The following is a 7,732-nucleotide window of genomic DNA, read 5'->3' as shown; positions in this document are numbered from 1 at the left end:
ATAACTGCACTGAGTGGCATGGTGGCTTAGAGGTTAATGCAGCTGCCTCACAGTGACAAGATGAGTTTGGTTTCAGCTTTGGGTGTCTGTGTGGGTTTTGCATGTTCTCCTCATGTCTGTGTGGATTTCCTCCCACAGTCCAAAAATGTGCAGATTAGTGGATCAGCCATCCGAAATTGTCCATGGTGTGCAGGCTAGGTTGATTAGCCATGGGAAATGCAGGGTTCCAAGGGTGGGGTGGGTCTAGGTAGGATGCTCTTTAGAGGGTTGTTGTGGATTTTATGGAATGAATGGCCTACTTCCACATTGCACGGATTCTATGATTTTCTTGGAGTCATTTCTATCCAACTCGCTAGTTGAGCCTCAGTTTGAGGAAGATATCTATGCAGGGTTTTGAATTTCTGCCAGGGGTCTTCATGTGACGTGGTAAGCCAGTTCTTCACAGTGTACATGGTACAGGATGTTCCATGATATAATAGGATTCAGAGTGCAAGATTTGCTTCCTTATCTTTCTTTTTCTGCTACCACTGCCTCATCATTAAGACTTGATACAGTTTCTGCTTGGATAGAAGCAAGCTTGCCTGAGTTAATAAGCACAATGTCATCAAGCTTCAATATCAACAAGTTATATTATTAGAAGGACTGATACAGACAAAATAATTACAGGTGTGAGTTTACTAACCATCTGGAGAGAGAGAGAGAAAGAGGCTTGGAATATTGTGTCCAGTTCTGGTCGCCCTATTATAGGAAAGATGTGGAGGCTTTGGAGAGGGTGCAAAGGATGCTGCCTGGACTGGAGGGCTTGTCTTATGAGGAGTGGCTGACTGAGCTCGGACTTTTCTCTCTGGAGAGAAGGAGGAAGAGAGGTGACCTGATTGAGGTGTACAAAGTAATGAGAGGCATGGATAGAGTCGATAGCCAGAGACTTTTTCTCAGGGCAGGATTGACTGCCCCGAGGGGTCATAGTTTTAAGGTGTTAGGAGGAAGGTATAGAGGAGACGTCAGAGGGAGGTTCTTCACCCAGAGAGTTGTGAGCGCATGGAATACTTTGCCAGTGGAAGTCGTGGAAGCAGAGTCATTAGTGACATTTAAGCGACTACTGGACATGCACATGGACAGCAGTGAATTGAGGGGAATGTAGGTTAGGTTATTTTATTTTTGGATTAGGATTATTCCACGGCACAACATCGTGGGCCGAAGGGCCTGTACTGTGCTGTACTTTTCTATGTTCTGTGTTCTATGTTCTATGAGACAGCCTGGAATGACACATGATGTGTTGCCAAGGAAACTTCAAAGGAATAATCCTAAAAGGGACCAAATGTAACTACAAACTGAGCTGCAATCTCTCAGGAATTAACTCACACTGTGAACAAAATGGGGAGGGAAAGGCTGCAGTCTAGGCAAGAGACATATTTTGTGCTTCCTTTTTATAACTCACAAGAATTCAGTCAAAAGTGAGTTAAGTTTGGTGAGTGATCATAGTTGTTGAATCACCCATTGCATTACAGGTAAAACGCTAACACTGAATGTAAGAAAGCAGTTTGCTAGCAAGCTACTCAAAAACAAACAACAAAAGAGTTACAATCAACGTGCACTTTCAAGAATCTCAAAACAGACTACTTCACTATCAACATTCCACTATCTATTCTTCTTGAACAATATAGAGACTGAAATGCATTTCTTTTAACGCGTTTTTGGATGCTTATCATTTCTAATTTGTATGTTGTTGCATTCATATTACTGCTCACTTTTAATAACTAATAAACTCACTCAGTCAGAGAAAACATAATTAAGTTAGCTCCTTTTTAAAGAAGATGTTTCATCAATGACTTTTTCCCCCCCTCCCCAACATAAGGTCAGAAGTGGGACGTTCTCCAATGATTGTACAATGTTCAGTACCATTCATGACTCCTCAGATATTGTTTAGCTATCCATGCTGAGATGAGTTCTCTGTTGTACAGTGAGTGATGGTAGTATCCACTTGGAATGTATTGCAGTAACTAGGGTATAGGCACACCCTACAATGCTGTTTGGAAAGAAGATCATAAAATTACCCAGTAACAGTGAAGGAATGTTGATACAGTTCCAAGTCAGGATGTTGTGTGTCTTGGAAGGGAAGTTTCAGGTAGTAATGCTGCCAGGTATCTGCCCTTGGCCTTCTAGACAGGAAAGAGCAAGTGTTTGGAAGGTACTGTTGCTACAGTGCATCTTGTAAATGATACATAATGTCATTGTGTTTGTGGAGGGTGTACTGTTGAAGACAGAAGATAGGATGGCAGTCAAACTGACTAGATCATGAAGAACTTCTTGAATTTTTGTTGAAACTGCCTCATTTGGCAAGTGGAAAATATTCTATCACATTCTTGAATTGTGCATGAACACTGTAGGGGACTGTAGGAGGTGTATTATTTGCTGAGAATTTCTAGCCACTGACCTGTTCTTGAGCTTTATTTATTACATAAACAGCATTTACATGGTTTGTTCAGTCAGTTTCCAATCAATGGTAATCCCCAAGATTTTTGTTGTGGTAGATTCGGAAATGATCGTGCCAAATAATGCAAAGCAGAGTGGATTAGATTCTCTTCTGTTTAATAATATTTGTGACATAAATGTAAATTGCCACTTATTAACCCAAGCCTGGTTGTTGTTCAGATCTTGTTGCATTTGCACATGGGCCACTTCAATATTTGAGGAGTTGTGATTAGTGTGGGGTATTTTGTGTAATGTAAGAATCCCTACAGTGTGGAAACAGGCCCTTCAGCCCAACAAGTCCACACTGACCATCAAAACATCCCACCCAGTCCCGTCCCCCTAATCTACACATCCCTGGGCACTATGGACAATGTAGCATGGCCAATCCACCTAGCCTGCACACCTTTGGACTGTGAGAGGAAATTGGAATGCCCGGCGAACACCGACACAGACACGGGGAGAATGTGCAAACTTCATGCAGACAGTCGCCTGAGGCTGGAATTGAACCCAGGTTCCTGGCAATGTAATGCAGCAGTGCTAACCACTGTGCCACCCTAAAGGAATAATCAAACCCAGGCCTTGGTGGTAAGAACACCGATACATAACCACTCGACAACCAGGGAAAGTGTGTGTGTTTTTTAAATATTCATTCATGAGATACGGGTGTCACTGGCTAGGCCAGAATTTATTGCCATCCTTAATTGCCCAGAAGTTAAGAGGCACTCATTGGTCTGGGTCTGGAGTCGTATGAAGGCGAAAGTAAGCAAGGAGGCAATTCCCTTCCCTAAAAAAAATTAGTGAATCAGATAGATTTTTCTGACAATGCAAAATGGTTTTATGGTCATTTTTAGACTCCTAATACCAGATAATTATTGAATCAAATTCCACCATTTGCCATGGTAGGGTTTGAATCTGAGTCCCCAGAACATTACATGGGTCTTTGGCTTAACAGTCCAATGATAATACCATTAGGCCAACACCACCCACTTATTTATAAGGTATGCGTGATCTCCAACTAAACTCAAGAAGTTCTTCATGATCCAGTCAGCTTGATTAGCACCTTATACACGATCTTCAATATTTACTCCCTACAAAACACAGTGACAACAGATGTAGCATTTATATGATCTACTGCAGCAACAGTACCTTCCAAACCTATGATCTTTATCAAGTAGAAAAACAAAGGCAGATACCTGGGAGCTTTACTACCTCAATCACCTCCATCAAACATTCATTTATACTAACCTTATTTCTGACATTTGGCTCATAGCGTTGTATCCTGTGTCATTTCAAGTGTTCATAGAGTCATATAAAAAGACCCTTTGGACCACTATGTCTGTACTGAGCAACAAACACCAAACTACACTAATCCCATTAACTTGCACTTCGTCCATTGTCTACTATGCCTCGACATTTTAAGTACTCACCATGATGCTTTTTAAATGTAGCAATAGTATCAGCCTCCACTCGCCTCTCAGGCAGAATGTTCCATGTAGCTACCATCGTCTGGGTGAAAAAAATCTTTCCTCGGATCTCCTGTGAACCATTTGGTCCTCACTTCAAATTTATGCCCTCGGGTCTTAGACACATCTGTTGTGGGGAAGACATTCTAATAATCTACTCTCATGGAAAACAAACACAGCCTATTCAGTCTCTCCTCATAAATGAGACTTTTCATCCCAAGTGAAATTCTGATGAATTTCCTCTGCACCCTCTCCACTACAATCACATCCTTCTGATAGTGTGGCAACCAAACTGCACACAGTGTTCCATCTGTGGGCTAACCAAAATCCTGCTAAGTTTAAACAAGACTTTCTTGTTCCTATATTCGTTGCCCCTGCTAATGAAGGCAAGTATCCCATATACCTTCATCACTACCTTGTCTACCTGTGCTGACATATTCAGGGATCTGTGGGCTTGTACACCAAGGTTCTACTTTTCCTCAGTATTCCCTAGGAACCTACCATTTATTATGGATGTTCTTCCCATTTTAGACCTCACAAACTGCATCACCTCACACTATTCGTGACTAAGCTTCTTCTGCCATTGCTCTGTCCTGCTGCTCGCTATCAGGTTGTAGCCTGAGACCATCCTCCTCACTATCAATGTCACCATCAATTTTTGTGTTATCTGAAAACTTACTAATTATACCTTCTGCATTCACACGTAGATAGTTTTTAATGTCTTGAACGTACTTTTCGCCAGTGAGCTCCCAGAAGCCTCTCAGGAAAAAAAAAGTTTAACTCAAATCCCCTCTGAACATCCTATTCCATACCTTAAGTACCTCCCTTGATGTTGACACCTCTACCATGGGGAGTAGTTTCTCCTGATAGGCGCTGTCTATGCCTCTCAGATCTTTCTACACCTCAGTCAGATTACCTCTCAGTCTTCTCTGCTCTAAGGAAACACAATACCAGCCTACTTAGTCTCTTTTCATAGCTTAATTGCTTGGTTCCAGGCGACATCCTGATGACTCTCTTCTGCACCCTCTCTAGTGCAATCACATCCTTCCTATAATGTGGCAACCAGAACTGTACGCAGTATTCCTGCTGTGGCCTAAATAACATCATTTACAGCTCCACCATAATCTCCTTGGTCTTGTATTTAATGCCTTGACTAATAAAAGCAAGTATCTCACATGTCTTATCTACACAATGGCAGGTCAGACCTGTTGAAATGATGGCACAATAGTGCTGGCAGTCCTCAACATTGACTCCAAATCATATTATATCACATGTTATCCGGTTGTTGTCTAATTCCTCCTTAAACAAGACAGACAACTCCAATCAGAATGTTATGAGTGCATTTGCCCAGGTGCCCCACAATACCAAAGTGGTTACATCAAAACAAAATCAAACCAGTACCAATGCAAAACAAATGAACAAATGAAAAAGTACAGCACAGGAACAGACTCTTTATCCCTCCAAGCCTGTGCCAACCATCTTGCCCTAATTAATTTTTAAAAAGCAGCCATTTTTCAAACCATATCCCTTGATTCCCTCCCTATTTATGGACCTATCTTGGTGCCTCTTAACTGTTTTCAATGTCCCCGCTTCCACCACTTCTGGCAGTACATTCCAGGCTGCTACCACCCTCGAACACCTTTCTTAAACATTCCCCTTCTGGCCTTGAACCTGTACCCCCTTGTAATTGAAACTTCAAACCTGGAAAAAGCCTCTGATTATCCACCCCATTTATGCCTTTCATAATTTTATAGACCTCTGTCAGGTCTCCCTTCAGATTCTGTCTTTCCAGTGAAAACAATCCTAGTTTTTTTTAACCTTTTCTCATACTCAATGCCCCAGAGGCCAGGAAACATCCTGGTGAACCTTCGCTGTACTCTCTCCAAAGCTTTCACATCGTTCCGGTAGTGTCGTGATCAAAACTGCACACAATACTTCAAATGTGGCCTAACAAGGGTTTTTTTTATAGCTGCGACATGCTTTGCCAATTCTTGTACTCTACACCCCGAGCGAAGAAGCCAAGCATGCCATGTGCCTTCTTAATCACCTTGGCTACTTGTGTTGCCACTTTCAGGGAACTGTGGACCAGCGCACCTAGATCCATCTGAATGTTAGTGTTCCAAGGGTTCTGACATTTGCAATATAATTCACACCAAAATTTGATCCTCCAAAATGCATCACCTGGCCTTTGTTTGGATTAAAGTCCATCTGCCATTTCTGTGCCCAAGTCACCAATCTACCTATATCTTGTTGTATACTTTCACAATCTCTAGCACTATCAGCAACTCCACCAATCTTCGTGTCATCAGCAAACTTGCTTATCAGTCCACCCATATTTTCCTCCATTTCATTTATGTATATTACAAACAACAAAGGACCAAAGACTGATCCATGTGAAACTCTACTAGTTACCAGTTTCCATTCTGAAAAGCATCCTTCTGCCATACCCTCTGTGTTCTATGACCAAGCCAGTTGTCTATCCATCTCGATGCACTCAAAGAGCTGCTGATAAAGTATTTTGCAGAGGACAGAATTGAGACTTGTCCCGATTGAGTTCAACAAGGAAAACTAAGAGAAAACAACTGAAGACTAAATGTAGAGATTGGGCCAAATGGCCTGTTTCTATGTTGTATATGCTATGAAATATGAAAAATGCAGTAGAAAAATGAATCACGCCAGATGACTAGCGGACAACAAATACAACTCCTGTTCTTAAAAGGACCTAGAACATCAAGCATGATGAACTATTTAGCTCAATGTCGGTGAGAATTGAGAATCTGAGAAAGATCAGATAACGAAACATTTAGAGACAAAGAGAATATCAATGATTGCATGGATTTTGAAAAGAATGCTGAACTAATGTTATTGAAAGACTTGAGGAATTAACAAAAGTAGTAGACAGGAGTAGTGTTGTGAATGTGGTGCATACAAAATTTCAGAAACCCTTCAACATGGGATCACAACAAGCCAAAAGTAGAGGCCATGCAAAATCAATAAGTTGCAACGAATCAGAAATGAAGACTGGAATTTCACAGTCCTCCTTGAAACAGGTTGGTAGGTGAGATCCTTCAGATTGCATCCATGATGGAGGTCCCACACCCTTCACTTGCTCACCGTTGTTGGTATTTTATCACTAGTGAGGGAGGGCTTTGGCTAATTGAGTTTCCCTCATTGACTGAAGACTGGCAGGCTGGCAGCATGACTTTTCTTCAGAAGAAACTACCTGCAGTTCCAGCAATGACCACTGTTCCCATAGCGCTTTTGGGAGTGTTTCCAGCCATTTGATTAACTGGAAACTTACAGAGGTTGGACTCCTGCCTAAAAGAGGGTGCCTGCCTCATCCTGAGTTATTAACATGCTGGGAGCCATTGAATTGAAGTAGGGTGACCCAACTGCCAGGACTTATCAGCCAGCTGTTGGGCCATTGTCTCTGTAAAATTTCAGCCAGAGATTAGGAGTTGAAAGAATTTTCTTGTTCTAGCAGAAAGTAGAAAGAGATTCCCTGCAGGATCCTATCCTAGGAATCTTGCTGTCCCTGTCATTAAGGGACTTAAACTTTGGAAGTTCTTTGTAATTTGTCAAAATTTGCAGATAACTGAACAAAAATAATGCAATCAGGACCACTTCCCCATTTTTGAACGGAGGAAAAGAGAAAAATAAAGAACATAGTAAGAATGTCTTTATTTCTTTTGAAGAAGAAACTTCATCACAAAAATTTCTTCACGATAAAATGCATGCATAATCACCCCATCAAAAATGGAATGTCCCTTTCATACAACCTTCTACAAAAGGGGCCT

Source organism: Stegostoma tigrinum, chromosome 1 (assembly GCF_030684315.1).
Source record: "Stegostoma tigrinum isolate sSteTig4 chromosome 1, sSteTig4.hap1, whole genome shotgun sequence".
In the NCBI taxonomy this organism is placed as follows: Eukaryota; Metazoa; Chordata; class Chondrichthyes; order Orectolobiformes; family Stegostomatidae; genus Stegostoma; species Stegostoma tigrinum.
The sequence above is the reverse complement of the archived record's forward strand: the minus strand, read 5'-3'. Positions refer to the sequence as shown.